This window comes from Aythya ferina, assembly GCF_964211825.1.
Source record: "Aythya ferina genome assembly, chromosome: 6".
Taxonomy (NCBI): Eukaryota; Metazoa; Chordata; class Aves; order Anseriformes; family Anatidae; genus Aythya; species Aythya ferina.
Genome location: NC_140303.1, coordinates 8,801,532 through 8,819,042, shown reverse-complemented (window position 1 = coordinate 8,819,042; position 17,511 = coordinate 8,801,532). Strand labels below are relative to the sequence as shown.

Genomic DNA, 17,511 nt, shown 5'->3' with positions numbered 1-17,511 from the left:
GACACACCACGATCCATAAAGCCTGCTGGCTATTTTACTGGAAAATAGCTGTCACACTCATAACAAGCTATCCAGACTCTACCGTCTGGTCCCAACTGTTGCACCATCAAGTCCGCAGCACACTACATACAGCAAGAGTAATTAGAAATATCAGCTCTCTTTAAAACAATGTGGTTAGGCTCAACTAGCACAAGCTGATCTCTCTCTGCTACTTCAGTGTACCCAAAAGCAATACAAACACTTACCTTTACATATGCACTTACATTCATGGCCCAAACAGGTGGGAGACCTCCCTCCTCCTCCCCAAAAGTCACTGCCCCAAGTTACATGCAGCAACTGGTGCCTGGTGACAGGACGAGGGGGAATGGGCTTAAGTTGAGCCAGGGGAGTTTTAGGTTAGATGTTAGGAAGAACTTCTTTACAGAAAGGGTTGTGAGGCATTGGAACAGGCTGCCCAGGGAAGTGGTGGAGTCACCATCCCTGGAAGTCTTCAAAAGACGCTTAGATGTACAGCTTAGGGATATGGTTTAGTGGAGGGCTGTTAGCGTTAGGTTGGAGGTTGGACTCGATGACCTTGAGGTCTCTTCCAACCTAGAAAATTCTGTGATTTCTGTGATTTCTGTGAACTGGCAAGCGATGCTCTGAGGGATCTACGCTTTCCCCCTCCGAAGATAGGAAATGCTGTTACACAGCTCTCAGCTCCCAGGGAATCTCATCATAAATCCCAGACATCAACAATGAAGGCAACATCTTTAGCAAGGTCTATATGCTGCTCATAGGGCGTTCTAGAAAACTATAGCAAATTTATTCATTGAATCTGTTGGAAATAGTAAAGACAAAGAGAAAAAAAACTGCAAATCCCTAAAAATCTCATCCAAGTCTTTATTGTCCTTCCCCCGGGTTTGTGGAGAAACAAAGAGCTATGAGCAGGTTAAAAAATAGGTGCAGTACTGACTTTACCAACCAAAAGTAAAGCACACTTGATTTCTTCTGAGGGTCCCAGATAACAAATGTCTGCGAGTCAAAGATTCCATTGGTGAGGGTTATTATTCCCCAACAGACAGTCTGCCCTCGGAAGCTTTTTCAATGCAAGACGCTATTTAACAATTCACGGCTCCTTCCACTGAACCTAACCCAACCCAGATCACGTATCATCGCTTTGCCACCCTTCAGCCCTTCGCTCCAGTTGGATTCATGCTAAGATGCCAGGGCCCTCGCTGAAGTCCTCCACAGCAGCTGCCTTCCCTTCCTTCAGATGAGTGCAGTGCTTGCCAAGCACCTTACAACCGCAGCCCTTCCTCCAGTGCAGAGGGAACAGACCACGAAGCCTTCCCCCTCTCCGTGCAACAAACAAAACCTCTTTCTGCCTACTAAGGTCCTCAGAGTTACAGCTTGTAGAACCAAAAATGCTACCATGCCACCGAGGGACAGGAGCAAGGGGCGTAATTACCAATAACTACAGCCACCCAGGTGTCAGCATGGCAATTTGGGGGCAAAACAGGAAACAAGTGAGATGAGTTAACAGCTGTTTTCTTGTCAGTGGGTTATCAAGATGGTTACCAGATGAATGTTCGTATTTCAACACAGATGCTATCCTTTAGATCTCAGAGTTTTCCACGGGACAGACTACATACACATTTGTACATACCACGTTCGACAGATTACCCAAATATTTTCTCTCCAACAACTTATTCCCTTTGGTACAATACTAAGTGATTCCAGGAGTCATTACTGTCATAGGAAAAGTTTCCTATTTATGGTCTTTCTGGACGTGGAAGAGCTATTGCCGTAGCATGGGAAGGCGGGACGCAGTTAGTCATGCACATGCCTCAGCAGCACACTGGCTGAAGCAGCACTGATGACTGCAGGTGAAAGATGTTTCACTTGGAAACTGCCCAGGTGACAGCCCTCACGTGTGGGCAGTAACGGCCCTATTGCTGGCACTTCTGTTTAGCACTGTCCGAGTGTTCGACCCCAGTGTATGTGGGTACCAAGTTCCATTCAGCCCAGTGGTTATGTGTGTGCATACATACATATGCTTGCAAGAACGAGGCTGTAAAACGGGAAGTTCGCTGAGAATGAATAAAGGCACCTACACTGAGCAGCATGGGAAAGCCGTGGGGAACTTCAGAGGGACGCAGCTCAGCTCTGTAAGAAATCCTGACGCCCTCAGCACTCTAGAAGGAAAAAAAAAAAATCTTTCTGCAGAATTTTTGGTAACTAACAGATGGCATTGGGGAACGGGGATAATTCTCTAATAAGGGACAGGTGTTAACTTAAAACTTTGACAGAAATGCAGTCATTCCTACAAAATTCTGTCAGATTCAGGATTAGGCTCTTGTGGAAAGTTCCCTATATACCAGTCTTATCTCCAAAATAATAAAAAAAAGAAATCCTGAATATACAAGATTTAAAGCAGACCTTTATATGACTCCAGCAGATCACAGAAAGTATCAAGGCTATTTGCTTAGATAAATGACATATTCATCAATAAGTGACAGCATTAGCCCAGCCAGGCATTTTCCAGTTATCTTAAATGACATTTTACGAACATGCACTTCTCCATCTGACAAGCAGCACGGCTTTACCAATTGTCACCATAGAAATCTAAATGGCAAAACCAAAATTAAACCACAGCCTTTTTAGAATGGAAAAAAAAAATCTGCTTTATTTTCTTCTTCAGTGTTTAGAGCAGTTTAATGTGTTAAGCTAGATAACATGAAAAAAAAAATGCTGTTTTAAAATACTGCTCTAACATTATCCATGCCTCTTAGCCTTCAAAGTTAAACATTGGTGTACAAGAACATTTTTACATCAAACACACCACCACTTCACAGCACTGTTAAGAAGCCAGGCTGGAAGGAGTCTCTCTCCATTTTGAAACTGTAGGCTGGCCCTAGCAATAAAACTCAGACCATTTAAGATCTCTTTAGATCATGAATGTCTATACCAAACTTACCTCAATAAGGTAAAGTACTTCACCACATACCCTAGGCAAAGTACTATTATAAAAACTTGAGTTACTACTACTAATGGGTACAAGTTTGGAGTCTTGAAACTATTCTACCATTAACGTCCCATACATAATTACATCACAGGACTTACAAGGGGAAAATGTACAGAAACAAGGAAAGGGAGCTGCACACCTGTCAGGCTGATATCCCAAAGTTGTCAGACACACGCAGAGCTTTAAGCACCTCTACACAAACGTGCAGCACTCCCGAGAGTGTAAAAGCAGGTGCCAAAAACCTAATAGAGAAAAGTGACAAACACTGCAGACAGCTGCCAGCTGGGAACAAACCCAGCCTGCTCCTGCAGGCCCGTTCCAGCCACAGCTCAGCTCCCACTCTCCCTACCACTTCATACGTGTACATGCTCAGGCTTCCTGCCCCACAATTAGCTCAAAACACCCTGACCAAAACCACATTATTGTGCCTGATTTTCTGCTTCCTATGTCTCTGCAAAGTATGCCCCTTAGAGGACTGGCTTGAGGTTTGCTCTTTCAAGTCCCCATTTTGATTCTACAAATCCCATACAAGCTGTATGGCACAGGATGCACACCAGCAGCTTCTGCTTGTTGTTAGTATCAGTGTTAGTGGAGCAGTAATTCACATTCAAAGTCTTCACCAGGTTTACTCATATTACCAGCAGATCTGGTGGGGTAAAAGCACAAGCTCTCTGCTCTTTGTCACAACTTCCCCGAGCCAGGGAGCACCATCACAGCATGCAGCTGCTCCTCGCCTCCTCCTTCATTACTGCTCCAACATCTCTTTGCTATTAAAAAACACACACACCCTCCAAGGGCTGAAGCTGCCTGCATGAGACACTGTCTCAAGGAAGTGCCCTAATTATGCCTCTCTCATAATTTACATTTTTATTTCAGCTTCAAAACAGCTGGGCTCCTCTCTGGAGAAAAACAACAGCAGCACAGTAAATCCTCTGGGCACATTCTCCCTGTTCTTCTTTCCAAGATGCTGCTGTGGGACTTTATACAGGTTGAAGACAGAATCAATCCACAAAAAAAACAAACAAACAAAACAAAACAACAAAAAAAAAAAGGATATTCGAACCTCTCTGGATAACAAACTGTTAATGTAAAGATTGTCTAACCTGGGGCAGTAGCTTTCAAGAACTGAGATTTATTTTTCCTGTCCCATGGCTAAAATAAGAAATGCCATGTAGTCTTCCAGATTCACAGAGATTAGAAAAAGAAAAGACTTACTGGACGACTTGATCCACCCTTTCATGACAGAGTTGTTCCATATTCACGTGGCCACACCGTATCATGTGGTAGGGTGTTACTGGCTCATCTTTAAAAAAATATACTCAACACTTCCATTGCGTAATGCGAGTTACCTTGTCTTTAATAGCGATCTCAGCTGCAGCACCAACCCCACTGGTAGAAACCTGAGAACTGAAATTATATTCAAAACGTGGATTTTGAGTCACATCACTCAGAACTCACTGCAGGAAATCCACAACATGCTGCAATATAAGCAGCAACAGCTAACTAAAGTGGTATTTGAATGGTAAATGCTTTCGAGTTGTGCTGAGCGAGTTTTAAAATGGAAGAGACAAGATCTATTGTCTGCAAAGAAGATGCTCAGGGAATACAGTGGACAAATGCCAGCAATACTCTTGTTACTCCAGCGGCGGCACGAGAACGGAAGCAATGAACAACACTCGAGCTTCCTGCAGATGCTCCAAAGCGTCTGTAAGGAAGGCAATGACATCTCGCACAGCCACAGGACTACCAAAGTTTGTGCCTGGCTTCTTGTGCCCACGACCTACCTAGAGCCCTTTCCATCAGCCCCAGCCAGAGCCTGAAGACGAGGGCCACAGAGTCCCAGAAGTGACTCCCATCTTCCAGCCCTGCAGTGAGGCAGCCAAAACCCACCCACACATCCCAGTCCTGCCGTGCCTCTTCTACCTGCCCGCGTGGGCAGGCACGTACGGGGGCTGTAGGAGGGCACAGAAGAGGTGTGTTAGCACAACTGAAACAAAACTACACGAGTTTGCCCTTTCTGAATTGCAGGCACGCCAAAGGGGAAATACAAAACACAACACAGACCAAACAGGAGTGTAAGACACCGAGCGAGGCTTCTGTAAATCACAGAGCAAAACACACAGTCCTGCCCCTCTAATGGCCTGAGCAGCCTGCAGCCCTTCTGTGCTGCTCCTGGAACTATTCAGAAAGCCCCAAAGCCAGCTGCCCCGGGGCAGCAGAATAATACCAGCTCCACATCGCTGTCCCCAGCCCACCTGCCACCACCCCAGGCTGCTTTGTGCCCCACCAAAGCTCTTGTGGGCTCTTTTGTGGGGCACCTGCAGAACACCACACAAGCCCGAACATTTCAAGTGGCTCTAAGTCAGCTCCCAGCTTGGCTCTTTGTCCTCTAAAAATAACTTCGGTTTAATTGCAACCGGCCACAATTTTCTAATTCTCAGTGACCCCAAACCTCTAAATCTATTACCCGGAGACAGCCAGGGTAATCCCTAATGAAGGTGTGGGCACGACGCAGCGTGCTAGGGGCCATCTGGCTGCCAGGTGTTTCCTGGCTTAGCTTTTCCTCGCAGCATACATCCCTCCTCTAATTCTAAGGCAGGCAATTTCCACCTCGGGACACTCCTCCATTAAAGACACAACACAAGCAAGGGCTTTCTTGCAAGCAGGTTGCTTTTCTGCCTGCAGCAGAAAGCCTGGAAGGGCTGCTTTTTACCACACACGCCTCCCTGTGACTACCAGCAAAAGACGGCACCGAGTGTATTTCTGCCCGTCAGCAGGAAGGGAGCCAAGTACATTCCCAGGGTAGCCCCGCATCTTCTGCCCTTCACTTAAAACCAAAAAAAAAAAATAATTAAAAAAATGGGGCAGTGTTTGAGAACTAACAGAACTATTCATGCGAAGAGGTGACTGAAAAAGCACGGGACGAGCTTGTCAGCTGGTGTAGTTTGACATCTTTCAAGGAGCAAAACAGCCTGTGCAGGGAGGGTAGATCCCGGCTTTTACTTTCAAAAGGGGGCATCAACTTCCCTGAAGTCCCTGTCTTTCGGACAAGCAAAGCCTTCCAGCTCCCGGACACAAACGCCAGGGCTCTGCAGCATTTTTGAGCAGCGGGCTGGCAGGAAGCGAGCCCTTTTTGCACAGTGCTGGGGCTGCCCTGGCTCCACTTCCCCAGCTGCCTTCCCACAGGGTCAGGCGAGGACCAGGTGCTGTGGGAGCAGGCAGGGCAGGACCCCCAAGGCTCAGCTGAGATAAGCCCAGGCTGCCAAGAGACCTCGTCCCAGGCTGCTCCTGGTTCCCACTGGCTGACAGGCCAGAGGGGACCCTGCTGCTGCGCTGATGTTTGGGGGGCACAGAGCATCTCCTGAGTTTTGCTACAGCAAAGAGAAAAGGCCTGCGGACTGCTTCCAGCACACAGAAAGGGACGCAGGGCTGGGGAGCTATAGAGAGTCAGCCTCAATGCTCCAGCTGTCCTCAGGATAAAAAAAAAAAAAAAACAGCAGTTACTGGAGGAGTAACGCCACATCTCAAAACAGGATCCAGTGGGGGAATATCACAGGTTCTTCTTCCATAGTTTCATCTACTTACTTGGGAAGTGAACCCACTTTTTTTAATCACAGGCTCATTTATGCGGAGCTCTGCCCAGAGCAGTTTCAATGTAAAGTGAGCGACTGAACTGAAAAGCAACAAACAGAGAGACAGGCACACTTAAAGGCAGCCAGAGCTGCACTACAAGGGGAAATAGCTCAGCTCCACTGCCAGTTTTGAAGCATTTTAAAACTCAGCTGTGAAGCAAATCCAGCATGGAAAGGGCAATATTAACAAGTGACTACAGACACAGCACCTTTAGTCTTGAGGCACACTCGCTTGGTCATTTGACTGTTTGCATATTTTAATCTCTTTTATAGCAGAAACTTTCTGTATAAAAATTATTTTTGCAAGCCTCAAGACATTCTTCGGGGAGCTACTCATCTGCCTGGTGACACAGCGTGGGGCAGGGCTTGTTTACTAATGCAGGACGACGCTTCCATCTCGATCGTGCCTTGCCTGTAGGTAAGGGCAGCGGAGCAGGCAGTAGGTATGCCAGGCTTTCCAACTGCAGACACACGAGGGGAACAGAGCCCAAAAGAAAGTTGTATTTGGATCGTGTTTGGATGGGGAGAAGAGGGGAGCATGTGGAGACAGCTGCTTCTTTGTTTCTATTGTACAACAGTCTGTCCAGAAGCCCTGGGCAGGCAAATTCTGTTCCTACTGTTGCATCAACTCTGAAAATAAACCCAACAGCTACAGCTGAAACTAGTCTCCACACCAAGTTTTTCAAAGAAAAATGTAATGCATGCATCAGACCTCGCTTTTTGCCTCTTAAATACACGCATAGATCACTCCCCCGCCAGAAGAAAGCTGGTATTTCACTCACCTTTCCTCTCCCTCAGGCACGTGAGGCAAAACTGCCAAAACACTGCCAGACGAGAGAGAGAAAAACCACACTGCATCTCAAGTAGCAGTTCTCCAAGGGAAGCGCAGACAGGTGCCTACACGATGCACGCCATGGTTTGGTATTTATCTAAAGTGGTGGCTCCACTGGAAGCACAAGTGCATCATAAAATCCTCCTGCCCACTCCAGGACAGCAGCAGATCACTTACCCATCACACACTGGGTAAGCAGTGCCACCGATGCTGATCTTGCACTAGCTTAAAATGCAAAAGAAAACCCCACCCTCTTCAGAAAAATCTTGCTGTGAGATAGAAAACAAATTAGAAACAAAACTGTCTCAGATCTCCCCCAAAAGACTGGAACTTCAAAACTGAAATTCATGTGAGAATGGCAGGGCGAGAGGGGCAAACCCATCGCCTGGTGCTGACCAGGAAGGTATTTCAGACAAACGACCCATCACACCAGCTCTGCACTAACTGTAGCTCCATACCCTGAGGTAGGGAAACCATTGGGTTTGCCCAATATTATTTCCCAAATTCTTATTCCCTCTGCCTGCTTGTAATAGACTGTAAAATAAATTTAGTCCTAAAACACTTAATTCGAAGTGTAAACAAGTAACTTTAAGTGCTACCACCACCATGATGCTGTCCGAGCACCTGAAGCAAACAGAAGGTGCGACCCCACCCAAAAAAGAAGCATCGGCCCTGTCACAGTCATCAGTATTTCTATCTGCTGGCTCAGGATTAGCAAATCAAATCGACCTGTCAAAACAGGAAGGTGCTCACTCCACGCCAAGCAAACTGCTGCTGTCAGCCTCTTGCAGCAGTCAGTCACAAAGGCTGCTCTCCCGTCAGTAGCGTACACATCCACTGGTGCTGCAGGGCAACAAGCAGGGTCACGTTCACAGGAGGATTTCACAGCAAGATTTTGTGACTGACCTAAGCAGCCCTGGAACCAACACACTCCGAAAGGTAGGAGCAACAGACTGATACTTCGCCAGCAGGCAGTGCACAGACCTGGGAACACCACGCTAAGCCCCTTGGCTAGCACAGACTCGGTTCGGGGCTGCCGACCTCCCCAGGCTTTGGGCACAGCATCGCTCCCGCAGGCGCTCCTTGGCTGGCAGCGCCTTAATTTGAGTTCCCAATCTGGGCTTCCAAGATGACTTAGTCCAGCCAAACCAGAGAGCTGAAAAGCACCGTGATTACACATCTAGCAACACGGGTGGCACCTGCACGAGTCATCCCTCACCCAGAAGAGGGCAAAACAGACAGGAGGGCTGCAGAGGTGGGTGAGCAGAGCAGCCTGCCTGCCTCCTGCCAGTGATAATCCCAAGCAGGGCTGGCCCCTCCAGCCAGGTCACACGCGGGTCCAATCCCCAGACATCCAAACAAACACACACAGCCACCCAGGCACGCGCAGGATCAGTGTAATAGAGCTGCCATAAAGGTGATCAGGTGTGCTCTTAACTCGAGGGTGACGGCAGCCATTAATACATTAAAGCTCTGCAACATATTATTAATTCCACTTACTGCTAACGTTGGATGACAACGAGAAGGGAAAACCTGCCTGAAAACAGCTTTCACACCAACAGAAATAGCGTTGTACTAATGGTAACTGCAAGCAAATGCAGCTTGACTACGGGTATTTTTTTTTCCCCCATGCATTTCATGAAAAGAAGTTCTCGATTCTTCACACTGAAATACACTTTTAATATTTTTTTCGTTTACATGTTGCAATCCAAGTACTGACACCATTTTAAGCGACACTAGTAGCATGCCATTTAAGTGATCTAACTGAAGGATTGTAAATATTAGCTATAAATCACTGCTGCTAATTTTGGCAGCCCGTTAAATTATAGATATTGTCACATTATCAAATGCCTCGCACTCAGCATCTCAGCCATAGATTTATTATCTGCTCTAACAGATAGCACTGGGTAACATGAAATGCTTACGTTCAATATTTTGCTAAGTCTAATTCAAAAACACAAGCAGCTCTCTGTACCCTGAAAAGCTTCACTTTGCGGAACACCACGGCCTGAAAGCCCTTATTTACCCTGCTCCATCCCTCGCTCTTTGGAATGAATCATGTTATTAACTGCTCCCCCCCACAGAAAGAGGGTTGTTTGGTTTTCTTCTTCTTCTTCTTTTTTTTTTTTTTTTTTTTAATTACTCTCGTGTGTGTCTGCCAACTTTCCCTTTACCATTCCACAAAATATGTATATTTTCTCTCTCCAAACCAGAAGAAATATTCAGTTTCCTTCCTCCTGGTTTATGTGTTTCTCCATCATTTTCCCAGAGGAAATTTTTTGAATGGGGCATCTAATCAATCACGGGAGAAAGAAGGGGGAGGCGCTAGGGACAAAAACACCTAGCTTGTCACTGTCCTTCCTGACATGCCAAGCCTCTCCACCAGGCCTGTTCTGGACTCCCTGGCAGGCAGAGCCCAGCTCCCCAGCATATCCTGAGCACACTGACAGCCTGGGAGAGCATCCTGAGGGCCAAACTCTGCTCTCCTCGTACCACTGCAAACTGAGAGCAGCTCTGATCCAAGCCTAGAGGAGCTTACTCAATCCATGCAGAAATCTCTCTCCGCACCTGCGAGCAGTTACACCTTCTGGTTCTGTCCATTCAGCTGGAAAATAACCCTCCCTCCTAGTCTCGGGGCTGCCTTCCACAGGTTTGGGAATACAGGTGCAGGGAAGGGACAGCAGGGTAACTGTGGGGGCCAGGAAGCAGCACGGGACTGGCACACCCAGCTGCAGCTCTGTCCACCCCACGCAGGGTAGGATGTGAATTACTGAGCAGCCCCTGAGGAGCAAGCTGTACTACCCTGTTCCCTCACAAACCATTCAGCTACACACCTGTGCCTCTCCTCTCGAAGCCCCTGGATGATTTCCTCAGCCTTCTTGAATGATTTCTAATTGCTGGGGGAAATAAAAGCTGGTATTGAGCTCAGCATGACTCAAGCGAAGCAGGCAAATGCCTAACTGTGTGAACACAGACTTGCTGCAAACAGGAGCAGCAGCAGCCTGCCCACCACACCCTGCGATACAACCCCTGAGCAGCAGCCTGAGACACCTGAAAAGCATGTCAGGCCCTGGCAAACAGGGATCCCTCAGTGAGAGGCACAATGACTGCACACGTCCAGCTGCTGTTGATCAAGCTCCAGTCCCAGTAGCTCAAACAAAGGGAGCAGCCCTGCTTTCTGAGTGATCCCACATGGCGGGTACCCAAACACATCTTACCTGATCACGTGGAAGCTGATGAAAGAACGGGGCAGGGGCTTTTGGAGGCTGGGGGTCTCTTTGTCCCACAGTCAGCCAGGGGACAAGTGAGTCATGTTGACCTTTGCATGCATGGGATAAGAGTGCTCAGAGTCACGGTGCTGCAGCGCACAGCCCGGGGCCCAGAGCCCTGACACAGCCCTCACCGGGGGGGGATCAGATCTTCCTGCCCTGCCCTGGTGGTCACAGCAAGGTTGCTGCAGCAAACAGAACAGCTTGGCACAGGAAGAGCTGGTAGCAAACACAAGCCCCGCAGCATAAGGATTCAGATCCAGATCTGAACCCTTCAAATTCAGGGATTTTGAACGTGGAATTTCAGCCCATTTCACAGCAGAAAGCAAACAGGCCTGCCTCACAGCGCCCATTAGTTTCTGAGCCTCCCCGAGGTTATGGGGGCCCTTACTCTCAAGGCACAGCACCTTGCACTTGCCTGCATGGGCTTAGCAACTTATCGCAAATAGCTTCCACAGAATGTGAGGGGAGGAAAAAAAAAGAGACTGAGCTCCACCTGAAAGGCAGCTGGGCTTCCTTCGGACACAGCCTGGACAAGGCTGCAGTTGAGTTGTGCGGGGAGGAGGCCAAGCAGCACAGATCTGCTCTCCCAGGCAGCAGGTCTGGGTTTCTGGCCCAGCCGTAAAGCATCCAGGTCACTTTTGAAGGTCTTCAGCACTTCTGCTGTTCATCTCAGGATCAAGTTTGGCCTGGGGCCAGAAGTTTCAAAAGCACAAAGCTACCTCTGCTCTGAGCTCCTGTAATATCCCTGCCCTACGTTCATGTTTTGAGGCGTTTTCTCACCTCGTTCATCAAAACTGCACCTGAGATCAGAAGCTCAAGAAAAGAGGCAGGTTTCAGGGGGTGAGGCGGCCGCTCTACCCGATAATGCATGTTCCTCAAAACAGAGCTGACAGCCTCTAGTTTTAAACCAGAAACCAGCTCCTATCATTCTGTCCAGAAAATAAAGTGAAAACATAGGGCTGATTGAATCAATAGGTCTTGTAATTAAATGCTGCCAAGTTAGCTGACATGATTGGCCTACTGTGTTGGTTTTTTTAATATTGTTCATCCAGAGGTTGCATACGCATTAAATACAGCTAATTTTGCAAACAGATACTGGAAATTTGATTTAAACCTCCCTCAGGGGTAGCAATGACATGTTTCACCAACAGAATAGCAAGTTTTCATAGACTCAACTCACTGGAAGCTGCTGAGATCTAACTGCATTAGGGCGAGGCAGTGCCACTATCAGGAATCTCCTCCTAATTCTTCCCAGTGGGGCTCGACCAACAGGAGGCAAGGAATATTCCTCAGCTCCCTGTATCCAGAAGCATCAATTGCAAATGAAGGAGGAGAATTCACCAGAAGAGCTGAATTCAACCTACAGATCCACAAGCCAAGAATTCCCAGGTATAAACAGATTATTCCCCTCGAGTGGAGAAGTATCCCACATTTTCAGTAACAAGGAGACAGAGCTGAAAAGGGAATTAGCTCTTTCCAGATGGTGCAAGTCAGGTGCGGGTTCAATGAAGTCAATGCAGTTACACTGATTTTCTCTACCTAACACCCCTGGTAATAACAGGGTCAGCATCTTCCTCATACAAACACACATGCGTATTTTGTCTGGAAGACAGACATCATGTGCTAAAATAAATAAATACTTACTACACCACATAAAATTAGAAAACCAACATGTTTTGAAGTGTTAGAAGAGAAACCATGTACCATAATTTTGGTCATGACTCGACCAGTGCTGACCTGCCTCACTGATTAGAGGAAACAAAGATTTGGTAAATCTTTACATTACCAAGGTTGCCAAAGTCTCCTATTTTCACCACAACTCCTTTTGAATTAGCCCCCTAACAAAGACACTGGATACTGCATACAAACACCCACACTGGCACTGCTGCCTCGTTAGCATTTTGAATGATTGTGACAGGCCCCACCTCCCCAATCAAGACAAAAGAGCAAAGCTAAGTTTCATCTGCTGTAGGGAAAAACACTGGTGAGTGTAAAACCATAAGGAGCAACTGCATTAGCTCATCTTTCTCCCTAATAAAGCAGCAAACAATTAAAGTAAAATGGGTCAATCAAGAGCTCAAATCTGCTTAGCAGCTAGCACTGTTAACCCATGTGGCCACAGCAACCCAAATTAACCCCCTGGATGCATCAGGCTTCTTCTAACACCTAGAAAGCAATTACAAATGCCACATTGAATGTCCTTCTGAAACACTCTCCTACAGCTTAGCAGCATAACGAGTGATTAAATCTACCCCCGAAAGAAAAGCTTTTTCCTCTGCTGAGGCAGATGGCTTAAGAAACCACCTTTGTTTCCATCAGTGTCCCTCTGAATCAGCTCCACCCTGTGGAAATCAGTCTTTTTTTTTTTTTTTTTGTTCATTTGTTTGTTTTCTTAGGTGCTAAAATACACTACAGAATACAGAAGTGCTGCTAATAAGCACACCCATACGTGAAGCAAAAAGAAAAGGAAATCCATACTGTCCCTCGGCGTGTTTGGGGAAGGATAAGCAGTCCAGTCATTTCAAGGAACATTGCTCACTTCTGTGCTATCTCCAGAAGTCCTCAGCACCACCAAACATCACCAGGGGTTTTCCACAACTGAGCCCGTGTACCCTGAATTCAGACTCTCTCTTTTCAACAGAACAGCTAAAAACATGCTTTACTTCAAAGCATGCTTACGGCTCACTTTCAAGAGCACTTAAGGATATGTTTAAACAACTGAATAAATCCAGATGGACCAAAGCAAGCATCTTTGAGTCCTAGGGAACAATTGTACATATGAACACACACATCATTTTACTCCCTAATCAAGTACACACATGGAGTTTAAAGGAGCACACAAATGCAACACCCAGCTCGCCAGCTAATTCAGTTCAGGAGGTACCTTGGGAAGTCACCTAGTCCCAAGGCCCCAGCATATCGCAGTTATCCAAATTTCTGTCACTGCCAGTACCTGGTACTGTAGGGAAAAAGAGGTCTGTACTCAGGGTGTTGGAGCATCCCACAGGTTAGAGAGCAGTACTGCTACCAGAGCTTTCCTTTTAGTTTTTCCTCCCTTAAGCTAGCTGCCACTTGTCTTATCGCGGCATATCAGATTGCAGATCTGACAGATGCTGCAGCTGCAGTACAAGTTCTCTCAGGACCTTCCAAGTTTGTAGAGCTTGTAGCAATAAAAAGGCAGCTTTTTGAAAGCCATTATCATACAGTCCTCGCAAGTCTTTTTGACTTCTCACCCCTTTAAAAAAAACAAACCCATCACTCACATATGTATGTGAAATGCCACATTTGAGGGTGACTGCTGAAACAGTCCAGCAGAGCGTGCAGTGGGCCTCACCCATCCATTTCTGTGTTTAGATATTTCTAGCACTTTCCACAGCTCAGCCAACTGCTCACCAAGAACAGGGCCAGGAACGGCTTTGGTGTCAGTACGCAGAGCAAACGTTTCCTCTCATGAAGCCAGGTATATGGCTTAGCAAACACTAACTCATACAGAAAGCAGCATGACACAGGCTGAAAGGAAGGCACACTTCCGAAAAAATGACGAGCATAAAGGGAATTCATAACCCAGACTGCAGCAATTAATTTAGGGACTACTGTGATCACTCATGCCCAGGCACAAGACCTCAGGGGTCAGTCACTAAATGACGACTATTTTTGTTATTGTCAGAATATATTTAAAGAGCACAGCTAAGTGGGCACTGACATAACGCGCCATAAAAATTACATCAGATCCCTAAATCCAGGGTTCAGATGCTGCTTTACGTAACAAACTGTGTTACAGGCTCAATGAACTGCCCTCCGCATTCAAAGTGGGCTAAAATTCTCCACAGAACAACGGTGACTTTTTACTCTGGGGATGCCAGCCCTCTGGCTTCTCTCAGACACCAAAGGCAATCTGCAATATGGGTGCAACAAAGTGCAAAGTGCTGTTAACCAAACCCTGTCCCTTGGTAGAAAAGGAGATGAAAAGAAGGAACTTGCACTACTGCACCTGACTGCTGAAATCACCTTTCTTCCCGGAGCCCTGCTGCATGAGGGCTCGCTCGTGTGCTTTATTTGTGCTCTGTGGATGCTCGCACTGAGCCAAAGGGGTGCAGTGCGCTGGTGTAGCTCATCCGAAAGCTCCACAGGGTTGGGGCCTGAGTGCCATGAGACTCGGTACCGCATCTAGTTTGGGGTCCTGCCCACTGCCAAGTGCATCGTTTTGCAAACAGGAGAAATAAAATGTGCAGTGAGGAAGTCAGGGGTTCCTAAACCTAGGTGCTACAGTAGCGAGATTGAGGTTTGCCGTACATCTTATGTTTTGGAAACATTCACAGCAGAAATAGACACCTATCCAGACTGAACAGGACTGCCTCTGTGCTAACTGAAGGGAGTTTCTACCACACACAGGGGAGATGCCCGTTTTCTTTGTTAGTGATTCACTCCTTCCTGATCTGTGAAATCATGGCAGGGGCAATTTCACTAGGTAATGCTCTCTCAGCACATTCTCCCTCGCTTCTCAGCAAGGGCTGAGATGCTGTAATCACGTCATCCAGCAGGGTGGGAAGGGAGAGAAGCTATAGCAAACAAATACATCCTGCAGCTGAACCTCTTCTTGGGTGCATCGGTTCTGACATCTCACGTCTAGACATCCCCGCAAGTCTAAACCAGCACGGGTGGAAAGAAACAGGCTCTTTCACAAGGAGAAAACAAAGGTTTGCGGAGGAAGGGGGAGAGGCAGAACAGAAAGGATAGGCGCTTCACCCTGGTGAGGAGGAACCTGTCAAAACAAAAGGGGCAGGTTTGCTGCACCGGGAGCAGCACAGATGCTGGACAGCAAACGATTTATTTGAGAAAGGACGGAGAAAGGTTCCTTGTCGCAGCCACAAAGGCTCGACGGATCGTGGAAAGGGCTGACAGAAGCCTAGAATAAGTAAGGTTTACAGAATATGCATGTATACCTCGCCTTCTAATGCAGGGTTTTATGTTAATGACCACTCCTGTGTGAAAGCCTGCTATTTTATATCAGGAAGAAGCCTACATGAAACGCAGAGAATATCTTTATTCAGAGGAAACCTGAAAGCTGCAGCTTAGCATAGGGAAATGCATTACAGTCGTATCTCAAACCCCAAAAGCAGCTCTGCCGGCATGCGGCACACCCCCTTCTTTCCCAAAGCTGCTTCACAAAGCACGTCTCAGCCAAGCGGCAGGTGGCAATTAGCGTCTCAGACGCGATAGGCGACAAATTGGGGCGCGCAGCCTTGGTTTGGGGAGCACAGCCCGCGTACCCCGCCGGCACTCACCGCACCTGCGGCACCTCCAGCGGGGCGCGCTCCGCAGCGTTTTTTCCTCACAAAAAAAGGCTTTGTTCACCGTCACCCCCCCCCAAAGCACCGCTGCCTCCTCTCTGTGGCAGAGCCAGTCAACGCAGGGAGTTATTCTTCTGTCTGTTTGCTTCCCCGGTGCAAATTGCAAGGGGGAAATCGCCCCCTCCCCACACACACACACACACACCTCGCTCCCCCCCTCCTCGTCTCAGCCTCCTTTGTTCAGCCTCGCAGATCCCCTCAGAGGGGCTTAGGGCGGGCGGGAGGGGACGCCAGGCTCCGTCCTTCGCCGGCTTTTTCGCTCTGGAGATGCTCGAAACCCTGCGGGCTCGAAACCCTGCGGGCAGCCCTCCTACGAGGGGCAAAAGGCGCGTGAGGGGCAGCGGGCACCCCCCGCTTCCCTCAAGCGGGGCTGCGGGGGCGCCAACTCCGCGTCCTGTCAGCGCCTGCCCCGCGCCCCCAACGGCCCCCAACGGCTCCCAACGGTCCCCAACGGCCCCTTACCTGAGCGCCACAGCGGCCGCCGGCACTGGGACGCCGAGGGGCTGAGAGAGGAGGCGCCGCCGCCTCAGCCCGCCCCGCCGCTCTCGGGGCTGTCGCCGGGCCGCGAAGCCCCGCGGCCCGCCCCCCGCTCCGCCCCGGCCCCGTTCCCGGCCCCGTTCCCGGCCCCGGCCCCGCTCCCCCAGGGCCCCCCGGCGGTGGCGGAGGTGGCGCTGGAGGTGCTGGAGGTGGTGGTGGTGGCGGCGGGGCCGGCCCCTCGCTGCCCGCCCCGCCCCGCCCCTCGCCCGCCGCCCGCAGCGGCCCCTGCATTGCGGAGGGGCCCGGGCGCCGCGCGAAATGGCGGGGCCGCCTCTGAGGCAGCGCCCCCGCCGCGGGACGACATGGCCCCGAAGGTCCCGCACCTCGGGGGCTCGCAGTGATGCTCCAGCAGCTTTCCCTTCCCTTCTTGCATTCCCTTCCCTTCCCTTCCCTTCTCTTCCCGGAGGCGGCTCGGTGACAGGGGTACGGCACCGTGTGGTGGCAGAGCCCCCAGCCGCTCCCCGCACGGAGCTCGGCAGCAGAAAGTACCCCTTCATCACCCACCCGCTTCCCAAACTCATCGCACCTCATCCTCTGCCCCTCAAAGCAGCCCTGCTCCTCTGGTGAACGTCCGAGACACCATCACCTCACCTTGCAGTCAGTGCCCCCTGCTTTCCGTTCCCTTCGCTGGAGATCAAAGAGTGGAATAGGGCGCTATTAGCTTTTCCATTTCCTAAACAAATCAGCTTTCTTTGTTGTTTTTCTATCGTTAATGAATGTGCAAAAGCCAGTCTGACAGAACCTTAACCAGCAATTCTCACTATAAGTATTAATCTGTGGAAAGGTTCTGAAACAGGTAGTGTATTTTGTTCCATTAAAGATAAATATGCCTATTCTTTACATTTGGGTGCCCAGAATATGTACTAATTTCAACCCATAC

The 17,511-nt window shown here is 48.7% G+C and overlaps 1 protein-coding gene across 20 annotated transcripts in view; it reads right to left on the bottom strand.

Moving 5' to 3' along the window:
• MAP2 (microtubule associated protein 2) overlaps positions 1-16,675 on the bottom strand; it is a 180,162-nt gene extending 163,487 nt beyond the window's left edge. For 10 of the 20 annotated variants that reach the window (XM_084524714.1, XM_084524716.1, XM_084524736.1 and 7 more), the window contains exon 1: positions 16,557-16,673. The gene's annotated coding sequence lies outside the window, so the exon portion shown is untranslated. Of the gene's footprint in view, positions 1-2,096; positions 2,178-16,556 lie in introns of those variants that run through there. The other 10 variants (XM_084524722.1, XM_084524726.1, XM_084524729.1 and 7 more) reach the window with 5 other exon arrangements.
• Between the last annotated feature and the right edge of the window lie 836 nt (positions 16,676-17,511).